Source organism: Lissotriton helveticus, chromosome 5_1 (genome assembly GCF_964261635.1).
Source record: "Lissotriton helveticus chromosome 5_1, aLisHel1.1, whole genome shotgun sequence".
Taxonomy (NCBI): domain Eukaryota; kingdom Metazoa; phylum Chordata; class Amphibia; order Caudata; family Salamandridae; genus Lissotriton; species Lissotriton helveticus.
The window spans coordinates 788,173,199-788,193,221 of record NC_136065.1 but is presented as its reverse complement, the minus strand read 5'-3'; positions in this window follow the sequence as shown (position 1 = coordinate 788,193,221).

The window sequence follows — 20,023 nt, the reverse complement described above, 5'->3', positions numbered from 1 at the left end:
ATGCTCTACTGGCAGCATCAATAAGCGATGTAAAGTAATCCCTTTAATGTTGTGTGCTGCCAACCCAGTTGGAGCAGTAACAACACAAGACAGCGATGAGTCCGTTCTTTTCTGCAGATACGTTGCAATTGTTTTAATCAGAAAACTTTTTACAGCTCCTGCTTCTCCACTCACGTACAGTCGAACAGGTATAAATGATGTACATGAGCACTCTTTTTTTTCATGAGATAAACCATGCTCAATGTGTTCTGTGACTTCGTCATATATTTGCCTCTGCTCAACGTTTAGTTCTTTTTCCAAATCTTGTAAGTTAACTACATCCTCCTGAACTAGCTCCATGGCTCTTTACACTTCATCCATGGCAGTGGCAGCTTCATTTTGTATAATTGGTCCTCCTAGTGGATCCTGACTCAATGAAGCAGAACTCTGACTGTCTTGAGAACAGTCTCTAGCAATCTCTGCTGCAATTGTAGCTTCTTGCTGTATTTCCTCGTTCAACATTTGCAGATAGTTTGAAAAAACAGGACATTCAATGGTATCCTTGGTTGCATTGAACGAATCTTCATAAGTAAGAAAATCTCCAAGTAGTTCCTCTTCTCTATACCAAGGCTTAAAGAGTTGCAAAAGACCGAAGTAATAAAATTCCCTTTTGTCTGGAGATTCACAACTCAATTTTCGATGATTAATCAAATGGCCTTTTCTTTGTTTCACTAGACAGCCTTCACATCCAATTACAGCATATACACCTTTATTGATGTCTTCTGTGACGTTCCTCTTAAAAGTATAGGTTTGCAGAACTTCATAGAGACAAACGTTCTCAAGGTGACTACTTCTATTTGGATAGTATGTATCCAACATGTTTGTCTTCAAAATATCTGTACTGTCTGGTTCTTTCTCCGCCAAATACTCAATTTCTTGTACAGATTTCAAAACTCGGTTTCGTGTTGCAGCAAGACCTAGACTCACCCAAATTATGGTTCTAGATTTGGCATATAGACTTGCTGATGATAACCGATCAGAACATTCATATGCTCCAATTTCTCGATGCGACAACATCTTCAGACTGTAACTGTATAATTTCTTGCTTAGACTCTTTTCATGTGAAATTTCCTCCCACATTTCCTTCAGTTCCGTCTTTTCTGATTTTGTGATGTAAGACGTCACATATCGAGCCACAGCAATAGAGTTATCAGCAACATATTGAATATCCATGTTAGCATTCCACATGGACAAAATGACTGGGTTGTAGTCATTTATGTATTTGGACTCCTCATTTCTTCTTAGGTTGTATGTATTTTTGGGTGATTTTCTTTTCACAGTATGTCGTAGAGAAGACATAAAATTATTCACTCTTCCTTTCGATGTTACTGGACGTGGAAATGCAAAACGACATTCCGTGTAGAACTTGTCCTTGGATTTGTATTTTCGACGACAGTATTTCCCACAACGATGGGTTTGAAAGCGTAAAACTTGATGTCTTAAATTGTTTTCTTCTGTACTTTTCGGAACAGCACATGTAGAATACTGCTCAATGAAACTCATCACTTTCTCATCTGAATCTGTTCCAAATGTTGGAGCTTCTTTAATCCATAACAGCATATGTATGTGAGGAGCACCTCTTGCTTGATACTCCTTTCTCCAAAAGAAATCCAACACCTCTCCAAGCGGAGGATTTTTTTTTTTTGTAATAAAAGACATCATAGATTTAAACCTATTATTGAAATACCTGCATACATTAACTGGATCCAAAGAGCACAGTTCTACAGGTGTCTTGTATTCAATATTTTCAATGTTTTCATTAGCCTCTCGAAGAACTTCAAGAAAGTCTTCCCAAGCATACTCAGCACAGCTAAGAGTGAGGATCCATGTAGGAGTTCCTAAGTTTCTTAGCATACATTTCAATTCCCCATGACGATGGTACCAATACTCGTTAGTACCACGCTGACATGCCATGAGATTAATTAGCTGAAATTCCAAAACACTGTCTTGCAGTTTCACTTTATCCATAAAGTCCCTTGCCGAAACATTTTGTAGATGTGCTCCACTTTTCAGTATATGGTTTACTGCATAAGAAAGTCCAGACAAGTCACTCTCAAAGAGTAGATGGAACAAATATGTAATGCATTGACGAAACCTTGGATCTTCTGCATATAATCTTGAAGTCCGGTATTCAGATGCAGGAATTTGAACAGGTCGGTCGTCATATCGTCCACCTTCACCTGTTGGGAATAACTGTGGAAAACAACGAGCTTCCAAACTTTCTTCCCATGCACTAATGGGACTTCCTTTGGCTTCTTTCATTTGAAACAAGTCAATAGCATTCCCCATTACTTCTTTGGAATGCAATAGATGAACACTATAATGTTAATACATTTCTTCACTTCTAGAGACATCAACTTTTTCAATTTGCCCAGCTGAGAAATCAGTGTCGTCTTCTACAGTTGTTTCCTCTTCTTCCACATACACATTTTTATAGTACTGATTATTTTTTACCAGATATAACGTTGCCTTCTTGACTTTCCTAACATCCACTAATTCTTGCCAGATTTTCTTACTCTTTGCCGAAACACCATTAACTAGAATAACCAGAAGTTCCTCTTCTACTTTTTCGACACCAATTGTATCAATATCAATATTTTTCTTAAAATAAAGAGGCAAATAAACAACTCTTCCCTTTAATCTTCTCTGTAAATCTGAAGGAGGCAATTTGCCTGTCTTAGGCTCCATGCGAACAATAGCCTGAAAAGGATGCACACATTGAATCAGAATAGACTGATACGTATTTAAATGCATCAATTCAGAAGGAATGTCTACCAACTCCAGATTATTATGAACAGCTCTAGCAGGCATTCTGTTTTCATTTAATTTATTTTAACAATATTTACAAATACGTTGATCAGAACCCAAATCAAAACAATTTTCTACCAACAAATAAGTTGCAAAATCCTTTCACTCATTATTATTTATCTTTTCACTTTTTACATATGAATCAACTAATCTAGTTTGATGCTTATAATGAGTTCGTCGACAACACACACAAGTAAAATTAGGCCTTTCACTTGAATTGACCTTAAACTTTGTAATTTCACGTTCAAATTTTTCTGTACTTGAAATCTCTACATTCTCTTCTACATTACCTTCTATTACTGTATCAATTTCTGCACTGTCCTCTTTTTTTACCAAAGTAACAAAACTTAATTTCTTCACAAATGTTTTTCACATCTAATTCAGTTCCATGCAAAGGAGCACTGTTTAACTGTTTTAGTGTAAGTGCTGGACTTTTTGCATAATATGACCTTCTCACTAATTTCCTCACTTTATTATGATGCACTGCTAACATCCTAAAATGGTGAAAAACACTCTGACATACTTTTCTTATAAGAAAAGCCAGTGAATGCCCTTGCAACCCTGTTTTTTCTCTCACTCTACAAGGATCTAACTCTTGTAAAATTTTAATTTTTTGTTTTACACTTTTTTTAGTATATGTCCGTAAGAAACTGCGAAACAAATCAATTGAATCCTGTCGCACACTACAAATACTACTACAATTCCAAGTATACACTGGAGCCTTAGGACATCTCCCCAAAACTTCATCAGCTAACACCTCTTCTGTATTTCTAGGCACAATCTTTTTTTTTTCAACCGGACAACCATCCTTCACCTCATATGCTCGACCACTGGTGTCAACTGCATGCACCAAATCATTATCCTGAAAGTAACTTCCTTCATTAAAAAATGGCTCACAACTTGAACTATGCTTCCATTCTCCAGAAAAAACATCACAAAAATTAGTCTGATTAATTATTCTCCTCCACTTACATTTTGATTTGAACACATTGATTACTTTATCTAGTGTATGAATTCTATTCATACTAAACTAAAGAATTTATTTTTCACTTTAAATGCTTCATCCACAATCTTAACTATGTTTTTTTTCTTGTAAAAAGCTGTCTTTTTTTAATTCCTTTTTACATTTTTTAATAAATTGGATATAATTCTGTTATAAAACATTCGTCTACGAATTTCAATAAATTGATTTCTCCATCTATTGCCATAGACAATATCATCTCCTTCTAGAGATCTAACATTTTTGGAGGGACACACTTTCTTTTTTGTAATTAAAGGTGTCTTACTTTTGTTTGAAGTCACATGTTTTATTTTTTGACATTTCAATAAGTTCCTGAGAACATTTTTAGTTTGCTTACCAGGACCAATATTTTTTTTACTGAAGATTTTGTTTTAGATGAGTCTTGTATTTTTCTTTCCTTAGACCTTAAATCCTTTTTATATTGCTTTTCACGACTTTGTTTAGACGGCATATTGTTTTTCCTTTGTAGAGATGATTATAATCTGTGGTAAAGAAAAAATAACATATTATAGACCACTCCAAACATATTACATATCAATTACAATAAATAAACGATATAAACACTAGTATACAACAAAAGGCTGATTTACATTACATGTGCTTTGCTTTGTGTCAAAAATGATTTACTATGTAAAAAGTTTTCTGGTAAAATGTCTGGCTTTAAAAAATTTTTGTCAAAGATCACACTGAGTTTCTGTGTGAAATAAGGAATTACATTTCCACATTTTTCAATCATATCACCTGTGCCTTCGAACAGTTTGTCTCTTTTAGCTTAAAAGGTACTCCGTGTCTGTATCTCATGTCACTATGCATGTGCATAATCTCTCTTTTTATGTGTGTCATTTCTCTCTTTGTATGTCTGTCATTACATGTGTGTCATGTGCCTACGATCACACTGTAAGTCAAGCTTGATTTTAAATGGATCTGGATGAATAATTTGCTTAGTACATGTACTAGTAGGAAATCTTAGTCAGCATGTCTGTTATGTCTCTTTCTTCTGAAATAGACTCAAAGCTGTGCAATCAAGATCCAGGGTGTGTTATATATGTTGATTTTAAATGGATCTGGCTGAATAATATGCTTAGCTGATTAGTGAAATAATATGAGCAGAGACACACATACTGTTTGCAGAGACAGATATGGTAGATTACATGTAACATCCTGGTCATGTGCCTAAGATCACACTGATGGGTGAATAAAGCTTCACTCACAGTGTGATCTTAGAAACATGACCAGGATGTTACACGTAATGAGAAATTAATGTTATGTCTTGCTAATATATAGGTAGCCTTTTTTATCTGTAGAGACAGTGAAATAATATGAGCAGAGACACACATACTGTTTGCAGAGACAGACATGGTAGATTATATGTAACATTCTGATCATATGCCTAAAATCACACTGTGAGTGAAGCTTGATTCATCCATCAGTGTGATCTTAGGCAGAGACACACATACTGTTTGCAGAGACAGACATGGTAGATTATATGTAACATTCTGATCATGTGCCTAAGATCACTCTGTGAGTGAAGCTTGATTCACCCATCAGTGTGATCTTAGGCAGAGACACACATCCTGTTTGCAGAGACAGACATGGTAGATTATATGTAACATGCTGATCATGTGCCTACGATCACACTGTGAGTGAAGCGTAAATCATCCATCAGTGTGATCTTAGGCAGAGACACACATCCTGTTTGCAGAGACAGACATGGTAGATTATATGTAACATTCTGATCATGTGCCTAAGATCACACTGTGAGTGAAGCTTGATTCATCCATCATTGTGATCTTAGGCAGAGACACACATACTGTTTGCAGAGACAGACATGGTAGATTATATGTAACATTCTGATCATGTGCCTAAAATCACACTGTGAGTGAAGCTTGATTCATCCATCAGTGTGATCTTAGGCATAGACACACATACTGTTTGCAGAGACAGACATGGTAGATTATATGTAACATTCTGGTCATGTGCCTAAGATCACACTGTGAGTGAAGCTTGATTCACCCATCAGTGTCATCTTAGGCATAGACACACATACTGTTTGCAGAGACAGACATGGTAGATTATATGTAACATTCTGATCATGTGCCTAAGATCACACTGATGTTACATGTAATCTACCATGTCTTTAAAAAACATGTACTTCCATATTTTTAAAGAAATCAACTAAGCATACCTTTTTACCAGAAAACATTTTCTATAGTAAATTGCTTTTCACACAAAGCACAGCCCTTTTAAATGACCACTACAAAGCAAAGCAGAAACCTAACTAATTTCCAAAATACATTTCCAATATGCACCATACAATTTTTAAACAGCATTACAAAAAAACATAACACACAATGCAAGAATAAATAAGCACAATATGCTTCCTAATTTTCCCTATACTGCATACTGCAGTGTATCTTCATTAAATGAATCATATATCAGATAACACACAGGCAAAGAGTAAAGTGAGACACAAGCAAAGAATACTCTTTAAGCTAATTGAGGCAAACTATTACAAGGCACAGGTGACATTATTAAAAAATATGAAAATGTTTTCTCTTATTTCAAACAGAAAGTCAGTGTGATGCTTAACCAATATTTAAAAAGCAGACTTTTTTCAAGAAAATATTTTCCATACTAAATCGTTTTTGACACAAAGCACAGATCATTTAAATGACCACTACAGAAACAAAGCAGAAACCTAACTCATTTTCAAAATACATTTCCAATATGCACCATTCTGTTTTTAAACAACATTACAAAAAAACATAACACAAAATGCAAGAATAAAGAAGCACAATATGCTTTTTAAACTTCCCCATAGTGCATACAGCACTCTATCTTTTTAAAAGAATCATTACTCACCTTTAAAAATGCTTTGAAAGATGTCAAACAGTGTCAGTCACACACAATAGATTTTCCTAAGCAGAATCTCTGAATAATGCTTCTTTTACTGGAGCCTCAGAATAATGGCACAGATTTTTTCTCATTTCAGACCCATATTCTTGTATATAACCAATCAAAATTCTTCCCACACAAATTCAAAACCAAACTGCACATTTTAATTGGTTGTACATTTGAACACTTTGAAACTCACATAACATTCACCCATCCCCCCAGTGCTCATTCATCCTGTTACCATGGTAACTCTCTCCTAACCCAGCTCACAGTTTAGAAGTTCATCATACTATGTTGCAAAAGAATCCATCAAGGGTGTTTGACCTCTCAATGTACTAACTAATCAAATGCAATGTTCCTTTAAATGACTTTTTCACAACCATTGAAATGACTTCTTTAAAAAAAAAAGCATGCACCCTAATTTTCAGTGGAGATTTTTAAGAAAGCACCAATCATTTCTGGTTTTTCAAGTGCACTGCATCTCAACCACTTTTTATCATAGTCAAACTGCCATTTCATTTCCACAACTCATCTGAACACAAGCACATCTACCTTCAAGATGCCAAAAGTCTGGTTTGTGGGTCATAGCTATGTCTTCTGGAGTGAAAAATTTGCAAGCAACAGAGGTATTTACAACCTTGATTTACCAAATGTGGACATTGTGTGGATTGGACAGAGAGGATTAAGAAGTCACCAATTGATACCATTGATAAAATCCTTTATGCATCTTCCACACCCTGACCTTATAATTGTGCACTGTGGTGGAAATGACATAGGCACTTTGACGGGGGTAGGTCTGGAAATGCTTTTAAAGGACATCTTTGGGCAATTGATGTCACTTTTTCCAAAAACTGCCTTGGTATTTTCTAATTTATGCCAAAGGCAAAAATGGAACTGGTCCAACCAATTTTGTCCACAGATTGAGAAAGCAAGGAAACATGTAAATAAAACTGTTTCTGCTTTCCTCAGAGACTATGGTATGTGTTCCATTTACCACAACAACTTGCGTTACAACATGCAAGGCATCTATAGGATAGATAGTGTACATTGTACAGATGAGGGGAATAGAGTCTTCCTCTTGAATTTGAGACTATGCATTGGTACCTACTTGTAGGTACAAAAAACACCCACATAACACACAGCTCTTTTCAGAGCTACCCTACCTCTAAGCACTCTAAATAATTTTTTCACTATATTTTCTTGCACTGTTTTGCCCCGTGGTGCGCTCAGGGTGCGCGTACCGGAGAGCGCACCTGCGAACGCACCCAGCGCTTACCCCGCGAAAATAAAAAAATAAAAAGTTTTTTTACCCTTCAGAGTCCTTCTAGGCCCCCCTCATTAAACCTAGGGGGTCAGGGGGGTCTACCCAGCCCCCTTTTAATCATTTCCCCCTTTTTTTTAACCTCTTGTGTCTCGATTCTACCGAGACACAAGATGGCGGACTCTCCGGACTGTTTAGAATGTTGACAGACATCCGAGAGTCAATCAGCTTTCCGCTTGCGCACTCCCGTAGCGCGCTGGGTGCGCTCCACGGTACGCGTACCGGTGAGCGCTCGGAGCGCGCCTATAGATATATATGTGTTTTTGAAGTTAATTTTAAAAAAAACACTGGACCAATTTTCACAAAATATAGCAAAGGCACATCTGCGTACCAGTCCCTACAATTTTGCAAAGTTTTGCGTAATTCCGTTCAGCGGTTTGGGCTGTAGACGTGTCAGAACGTCCTATGGAAATTAACATGGGGACAACACGTTTTGGGTCCACCCTTTTTCTCAGCCCCCACTTCACGAATCCCCCCGAAACTTCCAGGGAAGGAGCGGAGCGGATCTGGCCACAATTTTGGAAAATTACACGCAAATTCCTCAACCGGCGCCAGAGTTATTCCCAATAGAATGTTGCGGATTTCCTATGGTAGCTAGGTCCTAACTATAACTACCTACTGGCAACCGCCAGTAGGTAATATATATATTTATATATATATATATATATATATAAAGTTTCACCATGCCACAGACAGCATGCGTGCCCTCCTTTCAAAATGGACACCGTCACAGCAGTTTGCTCAAAACTATTTATTTGTGCATAAGCCAAGAAAATACCCTACGCGTTTCGGTGTGAACCGCCTTGCTCACGGGTAACTTTATCCGAAAGTGAATCGACATATTAACAAACATTTCAGATTACGTGCAGCGTAAAGTGTAGACATAAACAGTGGATAAATGTCTCATAGAACTGTTGGCCAGCTTGTAGTGGTGAACATAAAAGTATTGACCATTTATATGAGCAGCAAAGACCTATAACTATCTATAAACATGTTGTCATGCCGCCGTACATGCCTTTGGTAAACTTTAAGCCTCAAATATATATATATACACACACCCATGAGATAATGGACACACTGTTACAATCATAGTGTCGTTGTCTTCCCGTTACCCAATTCAATTACCTCCTGGTGTTTATACGGCCAGACAACATACAGGCACATTATGCTGTCGCCTAACGCTTCCCCTTCGCTAATACATTTCAACACTTCAGAAAACCCAAAACTTGATTCTCAGATGTGTTAAACACACTAGTGTGTTATACTGTCAATCACTGGAATTCAAAACGAAAGTACAGAAGTATTTCCTTTTATAAATAAATACCCCATTCATTGCATATTTTTGCATGTTTTCATACAAGCCTCTGCCCAATTAAATTACGTTGAAATATTAAGCAGTAATATGCCTAAAATAGGACTGATCTCCTAGAATCACGGAAAATACTATTTTATTCAAAACGTACCCAAGTGGGTTAAATTCATAATCTGGCTGAGCGAGCCTCAGTAAAGTTAATTCAATTCATATTGTTCCCAAGTGGGCAATGAATAACATCATTCTTCACATCTTTTCCAAGAAAAAAGATATATGCAAATAAATACACACAAGAAATCATAATGTTTGATCATCAGTCCATAATCCATACTGTGACCAAATGGGCAATAAAATCAAACATTTGTGAATTTTATAGTTGTATATGGAATCTCGCCTCCAGGATGTAGTCCCACCTAAACAGAAAGCGAAGGGGAAAACAAAAGAATGTAACCAGTTTCCACGGCCAGCCTAGTTTCTACGAACATTTTACATTAACTCTAGTGCAAGTGATATAAAAACAATTTAAAATCAATAAAGAATAATCCTAGTAGGAAACTGTTCCAGAGAGCAGTGCTGTTCCCCAAGTTATTGAAATCATACTGTATACATTGCAGAAGGAAAAGAAAAAGAAATAACCAGCATTGTATACATGAGGAATAAGGCCCAAAGACTTTGGCTCCCACAGACTGAAATTACACAATTGAGATTCTATGTGCTCATTCACCTTAATGCCAAGACCATTCTTCCTCAGAATTCAAGCCCCCAGGGATCTTAGTGTCTAGTTGCATAATGTACCTGGATTCTAATTGGCGTAGTCTGCGGATCCTGTCTCCGCCTCTGCTTGATGAAACCACCCTGTCAATTACAAAAAATCGCAACAGGTTGCGATTGCTTTTATGAAATTCCTCGAGATGTCTGGCCACCGGAGATGTAAGCATTCCCAGGCCCATAGGATCTGACTGGGGGTGGGGTGCTGTCTATTGGGCATGATTAGAGCGTCACATGTGTGCTTGCTGAGCAATTCGAAAGTACCATCATCTGTCCTCTCTATATTCCTGCACCAATGTCCTTGAAAGTCCATGCTGACCGTATGAAAAGAGGCATTTAAAAGTGCTGCCAGAACCTGCAGCAGCGAGGTATTGCCCTACAGGCCAAAGTAAGACAGGTTATGCACGCTGCAATTATCACTGCAGAGCACCGCCTGTCACCTGAGCCACGCACGGCCCAATGAAGACACCCTGGCTCCCATCCTGGCAGTAAGTCACTGGGCAGCACTTGTCACTGGTGAGTTGTGCTGTGAATATGTCATGGTGGAGGGAGATAAGCCAGTCCCCTTGCCAGCTTTCCCAGTAAAATATGTTTTAAAATTCTTCGAAGACCCACACATGATAAACTGGAGGTCATACAAGATAGTCCATGTTAATTTTTAACACTGCTTTGTGTTATTTGTTTACTTTATCAGCCACGGACCATTAAAACAGCTATGGAACACAATTTAAAGTGCTTTACTCTTATGTTTTAAGTTTTAAATATGCTCTGATATGAGGGGAAAATACAGGCGTTAAGGGATTTAAAAACTTTAAGCTTGGACAATAATATATTGGTCAGGCCAAGAAAAGAACAGAACACCCTGTTAGCAAGCCTATTTGGCTAGTTCTGGTGGATGTACATGTAGCTAGAATGGCTTGATCTAGCTGGGTTGTGTGAATATTTATGGCGTTTGAACAGAACTGCGCAGGGCTGGAATGTTCAGACAGGGAATGGGGCTGGACAGGACCAGGCTGGTTCTGTTTGAGGGTTAATGGGGCTAAAATAAACCTGGCAGGGGCCACACTGGTTTTGGTGAATGTGTCTGGAATTCCTTTCAATTGGATAGGCTGGCTCTAAACAATGTAAAGGGTCACAGTGCATTGAGCAGGGACAGACCTGCCGGAATTGTGCAGGATTTGAACCCTGGGTTGGACTAGCTGTTTCTGATGCTGAAAGACCTGATGCTGTCAGTGGAGTTAGGATTTACTGGGTTGGATCGGGCTACTTCGAATGGGTGCTTCTCATTGCTCATAAGCTGGTAATTGAGGATATTTAACTTTTTATAGGGACTTCATTGCCTAGTGTTACTGCCAGGGAAGTGTCACTTTTGTCAGCAGAATGTCATTCATAAGTACCCTAAAACCTTGCAATTGTTGCACATAAGCAATATAAAAACTTGATAGCTAGTAGTGCCCTTCCATTTCTGGTGCTTTCAATCAGTTTTAAGATCTTTTAGGTGTTTCTCTTTGCTCAAATGGGTGCCATTTCTGATATATGTTTCCCTCATGCTCATAGCTTGAATTTTGCTCGCGAGAAAGTGTTACTCCTAGTCAATGAATGTCACTCATAATTATCCGGAAATTATGAAAATGTCACATATAAGCAATTTGAAACTTTGGCAGCTATGTGAGCAGCGCTGGCGGTCTCACTCTGACTGCATTCATGGCTGCACCACGACTCTTCAGCGGCCGTGCAGGTCCTAATGATCTTATGTAAGGGCTGCGAGGGCTACCGGCTGTACAAACTGAATCCGCGTGCTTCCCGGGCTTTGGCTGTTGACTGGCCAAATTAAGTCAGGAGACTCAGTCTCGATGTCAGGTCAGTGACATTTTGCAGCAGAGTAACCGTAACACATTGTAGGCAGCCCTGATCTGGGATGTAGGTTCTGTCCAATCCAATAAAATTTTGGCCATATTTACCTTTTGCATCTTTGTGAGAAGTGTTCCCCTATAAGATTAGGCAATGTGTCATGATGTTTTGCAGTTCCTTTCCCCGCACAGTTTAGCTCAACAAGTAGCTTCTTTTGGTAAACGTCTCTGTAAGACAGTGTTATCAAATTCTAAAAAGTGATTTAGAAACACTTGTCTTTTTGGAGGAGATACCTTGTTTCTGTGAATGCAAACTATTGACTCAGCTATCATGGGTCAGCCCTAGTGGCAATATTTTCAGGACAGGCAAAATGTTTCCTAACTTACAGAACAGCTTTAGGATTTGGTGTTGGGGGCATCCATGTAATAAAGTGAGATCAGATGACGACTGACGTATTTCAAACTTTTTAAAGGTGATGTGTCCTTCACTCCCTGCAGCCAGGCTACGGCCAGTTTGCTGACTCAGAAGGTTTTCTGAAGGTGGGTTGCTTTCCTTGGTGCTTAAGCAAGGGCAGTCAAATTGTGGGGTAATCACGGCTAAAACGAAGAGCACATTTTAAATAGAAATGGTACAGAAGTGGGGGTGAATGTGTAAGGGCAACAGGGAACGTACAAATTGTTTAGAGTGACTCCGCGATCTTACACTGCAATGAGTGAAAAGCGATTCTGAGGGTTAACATTTCCACAGGGTTCTGGTTGCACAATCACTAGTGCAAGAAGGCCTTGCTCTGAGTAGTGATTGACAAAGATAATTTAAGCTTTCAGTAATGCAAATGGTATCCTGTTACTAATGCTGGCAGACTTCTGTCACTTTAACAAAGAAGCTTGTTATCTGCGATATACCATAGTTATTCACATCCTAGCCAGTCACTTTGGAGCCCGGCCTGGGGAAGGTAAAGCCGGTCCCAATGGGGGCCTGGGACAAACGCCACCGGAGGCGGAAAGCTCACGCCCTCCCATTCGTGAAGCCCGTGAAAAAGTGGCGACCAGGATTGGTCACCCCAGGGAAAGCCACAGCCCCCCAATCTGGGGTTGAGCTGGCAAGCGTCGAGGGGGTTTAAGAAAGGGTAGAGAGCCCACTAACTCACATAACCCCCCTCGTGGAAGGTTGAAGATAATCCCACCCACCCACACCAGAAAGACGCGGGTAAGCATGAGCGCAAAATCCGCTCCGATCGCGGATTTTGCGGATTTTCGGTAAATCCGCGGTCCGCGAACTCTCGCGAATTCACCGAAAATCCGCAATCCGCGATCGGAGCGGATTTTGCGGTCAAAAGTTCAAGCCTAATGCCTAATTTACGATGGCGCCGGCAAGCTGCCAGCGCCATCCTCAAATGGTTACTTAATTAGCTTCAACAGGAAGCTCTAACAGATAAGATAAAGCAGGGGCTCGAGCGCCTGCTTTATTTTATCAGTTGGAGCTTCCTGTTGAAGCTAATTAAGTAACTTTTGCAGGATGGCGCTGGCAGCTTGCCGGCGCCATCGTAAATTATTCATGATGGTGACAAACGGTTCTGTCTCTTAATCTGCTGCTCTGATCGGTCTCTGACCTTTTATACACACAAGAGGCATGTGCGCTCGCATGGAAGCCCCGTCTGTTTGGCCCCGCCCACACACTCGAGGAACACTTGCAGATATCAATAAAGCATGTGCCCTAGTTGAAGCTTAAATTCAGTGACTCATTCATCAGCCCAAAAACAATCGTGAGCATTGTGGGTGCTGGGCAGGTGTGCCTTCTTCCCAAATATACCATCGAAAATCCTCTGTGATGCTGGCCAGAGGCATTTGCATCTTTTACTTTCACGAGCGCAATCCCCGTGCTGTTCCTGTGACCAGGAGCTTCTGTCTCTTAATCTGCTGCTCCGATCGGTCTCTGACCTTTTATACACACAAGAGGCATGTGCGCTCGCATGGAAGCCCGTCCGTTTGGCCCCGCCCACACACTCGAGGAAGCCCCGCCCCCAAATCCGCCGATCCGCATAATCCGCGGATTTTGCGGATCCACGATCCGTGAATCCGCAAATTCGTGAATCGTGGATCCGCAAAATCCGCCCATGCTTAGACGCGGGCGTCGCAGCCGCAAGGGTAGAGGTGAAGCAGAAGAAACCCAAGAAAGATAGACAAAAGAGATACATTACTAGAGAAAGACGGAAGGCTGACACAGTGTCCTTGCGATGCCTCACAGCAGGGGCACTGAGGGAGCTAAGGACAGCACACAGCCACAGACAGAGTAGATGTGATGCTCCCACAGGGCCCTTGGGATGTCTCACAGCAGGGGTACTGAGGGAGCAAGATGTCAGGACTCAGGTAGAATAAATTGAATGCTCACACAGGGTCCTTGGGATGCCACACAGCAGGGCCCCAGAGGAGTAGGGAGGGGCCAAGATTGGGTCTAAGGCAAGTGGAACGGCACTTGCAGGCTGGGCAGGTCCTGACGGACACCCACCAAATTTGCTAGTAAGTTGAAGCCTGGAACCACTGAAACAGAGGCACGAACAATTGGGCCCTCCCCCGAAAATGGTGTCTGAGAGCGCATAACGACAAGGAATGTACAAAGATAATTGCAAAGACAATGAAAGTATGTGATAACATGGATGTTTATGAATGACCATTAAAATTGCAAAATGTACAACCATGTTATGTTTAAATACACTACGAACTTTTAAGGCACCAAAGCACATTGTCAGTGGTGTAATTTAAAGGGTAAATTGAACACAGTTAAAGTTGAGGGTGGGGGAAGGAGGACTCGCCTCTTGGGAGGGGTTTGTGTCTTTATTTATCTTGTCTCTCTACCCCACATCTAGTTCTTTATCAACAACAAAATGCAACTGAAGGATTCCGAAGTCTGACTTTTGGGATAACGATTTAGTGAAGATTATTGCCAGCATCCTGTTTGCCGTATGATGAATCATAAGGGGAAGAGCAGCAGCTGAGCCGCAGCACAGTTAAACAGCTTTGAGCATGAATTGTATTTGAGCAACCCATGGTTTGCGATGTAACAACGACCGCGTAGGGGGCAGAAGTTGTTGGATTTAGTTCCAGCACCTCCACAGACTGGAGTTGGAATAGTAAATTCTACTATTCCAACATCCAGCACCCCTACGGCAAGTTGTTGTAACGACTTGAGTTGTAATGGTATGCGATGTAACAACGTGGTCGTTGTAATGACTGTGTTGTAATGGCATGCAATGTATCACATGCTTTGTAATGACACCTCTTCATGCAGACCTTATAACAATTTATAAATACTTTCAGCATGTCAGGAACATCAAAATTGGTTCCAAGGCGCCCTGTCACTTACATTAAACAACATACGACACAGTCCCCTCAGTAATGATGGGGTTACATGGCCAGTATTAGCCGGCTACTCACTTCACCCAAATTTAGGACCACTTAATGCGAGTGATCCACGTACACTCTATACTAGTCTAGTTAGATTATATAGACCTTTAGCACAGTTTGAAATGTGGGCAATAACAAGTGCCTCAGCAACGGCTGTTCAAGCTGTTCCACCACAGCTAGCTGTGCCTGCAATTAGTCCTGTAACTATTAATGCTATAATGTGCTTGCCACTTGGAATGTTTCCCACCATAAATAACTGTTCCACTTAGGGTACAGTTTTTGCTGCAATATATACCATGATATGAGGAAGGGGTCCCAATGAGATGGAGAACACAAAGTAAAATTAAATAAAGACAAAAATCACTTGGACATGAAATTAAACCGCATTGTTTTAATCACAATGGGTAAAACATGGTTAATCACAACATTAGTCAATTAATTTGTGAGAAAGGTGGAGCAGGGCCCCGGAAGGAGGGAAAGGACGTGATGTTGTGAGGATACAGTGATAAGGAAGGGTTGGTAAGTGACAGAATAATCAGTATTTCCAACTGAATACTTTTGATGGTTACAAGCTACGTACAAAACAAAACTGAAAATAATCCACTTTAAAATCAAGCAAAATCGTACTCCAAACAGTACAATATATGAACAGTTGGGGCGTGGAGTCGATGATTAGGACGGGTAGTTGTCGACGTTTCGACCCTCTCTTAAGCAGGAATACTTTTATCCTTGCAACGGGGCCTTCTCCAGGACAAAAGAAGGGGCAGACCACCTAATTAATGTATACAAATACTGGCATTATTGGAATTATCTGACATGTGAATTCAAATCACCATTAATCAACGAGAAAAGCACAAGAATACATTGAATATAAGGAAGGGAAAACATGCATGATCATACCAATGGTATAGATTAGCTCCACCGTGGTTGGACTATGATTCAAAGAGAGCGCTAGGAAAGTCAGTTGTCCGATACCAGGCGGTGTAAGATTGGCACGGTAGTATCTAACAGGGTATAGCAAGTCCAAAAATATATCGTGTGGGGATTTGATCCTAATTAGCCCCACCGTGATCGAGGGGAATTCATACATAGAGGGTACGCCAGAGGCTAGTGACCCGTCACCCGAAGGTTGTGCGCTGTGCACAAATTGCTTACCAAGGAATGGGAAGGGGTACATGTCATTACCTTAGTCGAGTAATTTTCAGGTGTGGTACCGGTCTAGGACCACGAGTCACTTTGTAGTATACTGTCAATATAGGACATCGGACTGATGTTCCTAAGATGAGGCCGAAATATTAGCGTTAGAATGTAAGGCTGACACAATTATTAACAAGAGTTATAAATTAGGGTGTAGGATGCTCGGAAAAACTTACCCCGTCGGAGTAGTCTTTCCACGTGGGAGTCGGGATAAAATGCCGGATGGATCGCCAGATGGATCTCGGCGGGAATCAATGAGACGCTCCTAGGAGGCCAGTATATTAGCATTAGACTGCATTGCTATGACACGTTATAAAATATCGCGGTGTGAGGCAATAGGACAAAACTTACCCCGTCGGAGTTATCAATCAACGAGGGAGTAGGAGCCGGATTGTATGCCGGATAAATCTTGAAAGGAGTCTGGGCGGGAATCAAGAGAAAGGGGTGTTACGGGAAAAGCCCTAACACATTAATAAGAGTGAGTGCGCTGGATAAGCCCGTGTATGCCGCTTACCGGAGGCTGAATAAATCAAGCAAGCGACGGATCCTGGTCGAGTTCACAATGGCGAGACTCAGTTCCTGCTTGGATATGTTGCCTGGGTGACGAGGTCACGTGGTCATGCACTCCTCGATGAAGCTGGAGAACAGACTCCGCTGGTGTCAGAGAGTGGAGTGTAACCAACTGCGAATCATGATATGAAATCGCCGCAATTAGCATGGGAGATTTACCAGGGATATAGAAATTAAAAAACCAGATGATGGATGTATCATAAGATGATATGTCTATTTAATAGAGTCAGTAAATTACTACGGGTTAACAGAAATTCAGTGAATTCTGCGAGTGCCAGTATTGCTAAATACACTTGTTACCGCATGAAGTCCGGTGACCAAGAGGAAAGCATTATAGGTGTTTAGTGGGGTAATATTACCATCGTATAAGCATGTAGAATTTGTTTTTGAAAATGAAAAAATTCTTAGTCATAGCAATCCGGAGTAAGGACACGATGAACTCAGTAGGAACTTGGGTTGGTGCCGGACGGCGTTGTAGACAGCGTGTAATGACATTCAGGGCTTCCTGTTGCGGTATGGATGTATAGAGCGACATTGAAAAAGGTCTGAATGAACAAGATAGCTCTTTTTCACAATTGGCTACCCTGCAGTAACTATGTACTTTACCACCTGTAACGCCATGGACTTTACCCTTGTGGAAGAGGTACGCCGATCGGCGTTTAATTCATGATGTATACTGAATATGTTTATGCATGATCAATGTGCTTTACAGCTGACAAGAAATGGCCTTACCCTCTTGTGAGAGGTACGCCATTGAATATAGCAGTGGGCACCTATGGAACTCTTAATCTAGCACCTGTGGTCCTCACTTAAATGTAACGTGATAATTATTGATTATCACCTCCCATGAATGATATGCTTATACGATGGTAATATTACCCCACTAAACACCTATAATGCTTTCCTCTTGGTCACCGGACTTCATGCGGTAACAAGTGTATTTAGCAATACTGGCACTCGCAGAATTCACTGAATTTCTGTTAACCCGTAGTAATTTACTGACTCTATTAAATAGACATATCATCTTATGATACATCCCTCATCTGGTTTTTTAATTTCTATATCCCTGGTAAATCTCCCATGCTAATTGCGGCGATTTCATATCATGATTCGCAGTTGGTTACACTCCACTCTCTGACACCAGCGGAGTCTGTTCTCCAGCTTCATCGAGGAGTGCATGACCACGTGACCTCGTCACCCAGGCAACATATCCAAGCAGGAACTGAGTCTCGCCATTGTGAACTCGACCAGGATCCGTCGCTTGCTTGATTTATTCAGCCTCCGGTAAGCGGCATACACGGGCTTATCCAGCGCACTCACTCTTATTAATGTGTTAGCGCTTTTCCCGTAACACCCCTTTCTCTTGATTCCCGCCCAGACTCCTTTCAAGATTTATCCGGCATACAATCCGGCTCCTACTCCCTCGTTGATTGATAACTCCGACGGGGTAAGTTTTGTCCTATTGCCTCACACCGCGATATTTTATAACGTGTCATAGCAATGCAGTCTAATGCTAATATACTGGCCTCCTAGGAGCGTCTCATTGATTCCCGCCGAGATCCATCTGGCGATCCATCCGGCATTTTATCCCGACTCCCATGTGGAAAGACTACTCCGACGGGGTAAGTTTTTCCGAGCATCCTACACCCTAATTTATAACTCTTGTTAATAATTGTGTCAGCCTTACATTCTAACGCTAATATTTCGGCCTCATCTTAGGAACATCAGTCCGATGTCCTATATTGACAGTATACTACAAAGTGACTCGTGGTCCTAGACCGGTACCACACCTGAAAATTACTCGACTAAGGTAATGACATGTACCCCTTCCCATTCCTTGGTAAGCAATTTGTGCACAGCGCACAACCTTCGGGTGACGGGTCACTAGCCTCTGGCGTACCCTCTATGTATGAATTCCCCTCGATCACGGTGGGGCTAATTAGGATCAAATCCCCACACGATATATTTTTGGACTTGCTATACCCTGTTAGATACTACCGTGCCAATCTTACACCGCCTGGTATCGGACAACTGACTTTCCTAGCGCTCTCTTTGAATCATAGTCCAACCACGGTGGAGCTAATCTATACCATTGGTATGATCATGCATGTTTTCCCTTCCTTATATTCAATGTATTCTTGTGCTTTTCTCGTTGATTAATGGTGATTTGAATTCACATGTCAGATAATTCCAATAATGCCAGTATTTGTATACATTAATTAGGTGGTCTGCCCCTTCTTTTGTCCTGAAGAAGACCCCGTTGCAAGGATAAAAGTATTCCTGCTTAAGAGAGGGTCGAAACGTCGACAACTACCCGTCCTAATCATCAACTCCACGCCCCAACTGTTCATATATTGTACTGTTTGGAGTACGATTTTGCTTGATTTTAAAGTGGATTATTTTCAGTTTTGTTTTGTACGTAGCTTGTAACCATCAAAAGTATTCAGTTGGAAATACTGATTATTCTGTCACTTACCAACCCTTCCTTATCACTGTATCCTCACAACATCACGTCCTTTCCCTCCTTCCGGGGCCCTGCTCCACCTTTCTCACAAATTAATTGACTAATGTTGTGATTAACCATGTTTTACCCATTGTGATTAAAACAATGCGGTTAATTTCATGTCCAAGTGATTTTTGTCTTTATTTAATTTTACTTTGTGTTCTCCATCTCATTGGGACCCCTTCCTCATATCACTATCTAACCCAGGTCCCCTTGACCTCTTCTGGGTAAAACCCCCCCTACTGTACGCAATATATACCATAGCACATGGTAAACCATTACTTGTGGTTTTAACGGAAATAGAAAAACAAATTCAAAAGGAATACTGGACAGCCCT